A 1,579-nucleotide genomic window follows, 5' to 3' on the forward strand; every position below is an offset into this window, starting at 1 on the left:
CCTAGGTTTGTTTAAATTTGTCATTTTAGTCTAAATAGAAATTTTTTTCTTCTCTGGGTCCCTGACTTTTCTCTTTTGTTGTCATTTTGATCACATACCCTAACTCCATCTAAAAACCGATGGTATTTTGGGAATTAACATAAAAAGGTTTATAAATTACCATTTTAGTCCAATAACCCACTGTGTAAACAGTTATCTCATTCTTCTCATCTCTCTCTATCTACATTTCCCACACACCACCACCAAAACGCCTCCAGTGCACCACCATCATCAACGCCGCTAGTCCGCCACCACACACCACCACAACCATCTCCCACCACACAACCTATAACACCTCTGCTTCTATCTTTCTAAACCACAACCACCATCAACCAGATGGATCTCAATAGTTCAGGCCTGGAACGACCTATAGATCTAGATGTCAATGGAGAGAGAAAGGTATGACAACTAGTCGGGGGTGGGGTTATGCCGGTTGTTTTAGTCGATAGGTGTGAGATCTGCACACAGATTGTTCTATTGGACTGCGGTTGTGGTGGTTTGTCGGAAGCGAGAAACCACCAATAGATCTGATTGGTGCCATCACACGCAACTGACAACAAGATCAGGGGTCACTCGGGCTTTGCTGGAAAATCGAGAGAGTCGCCGCCGCCACTATGTGACTGTGACTGAGCATCACAGTTGTTGCTGCTGAAAAGAAAACCAACGTCGTCGCCGCTGTAGGTGGTTTTCGCCACCGTAGGTGGTGGCCAAAAGCCACTGCCGGATTTCCATCTCATTATCTCTTTCTCATCTTTTTGATGTACAAGGTTGCCAATATAAATACAAATTTGAATTTGAATATATAACCGATTGATTTTGTATATATCGGAGAAACCTTTTTTTAGTTTTTTGGTCAAGTACGTTGAAGAGATGATAGTGATTCCAGGGTTAATGGATCAAAATGGCAAGTGACAAGATTTATAAAGTTAATCCCCAAAATACCCTGGTTAAAAATGGAGTTTTTGGACGGAGTTAGGGTATGTGATCAAAATGACAACAAAATGGAAAAGTCAGGGACCCAGAGGAGGAAAAAAAACTATTTAGACTAAAATGACAAATTTTAACAAACCTCGGGGACTAAAATAGCAATTTACTCATGTATATCATAAAGTGTTCACTATTCTTTTATATTTTAGAGAAAGTTTATAATTGAGAAAAATTATTAGTAATTAAACAAACTCTAAATAAGATAAAGTGATAAAATTATTAACTAAAGCTAAAATATTAAACAAAATATGATATTAACCTAATTAAGATTTGTTTTTATGTTAATAAGCTTGAGCAATGACTACCTTAAATTGTCGTCGTTGATAGGTTTTTTTCCTCTCGTGTTATTTTACAACATATTGAAAGTTTCGTTGTCTGAGTTTCACATAAAGTTTATTGTAGCGCTTCTATAAATAATGTGTTTGTATTGGTGAGGTCATATGAGCTTAAATTTTATTCTCTTCAAAACCGTTGTCATTTAAAGGCCCATTCTATACACACCCCCCCCCCTCCTTCCTGATTACACCCCCCCTTGTGAGAGGAAAACTGTCGG

Source organism: Helianthus annuus, chromosome 12 (assembly GCF_002127325.2).
Source record: "Helianthus annuus cultivar XRQ/B chromosome 12, HanXRQr2.0-SUNRISE, whole genome shotgun sequence".
Lineage (NCBI taxonomy): Eukaryota > Viridiplantae > Streptophyta > Magnoliopsida > Asterales > Asteraceae > Helianthus > Helianthus annuus.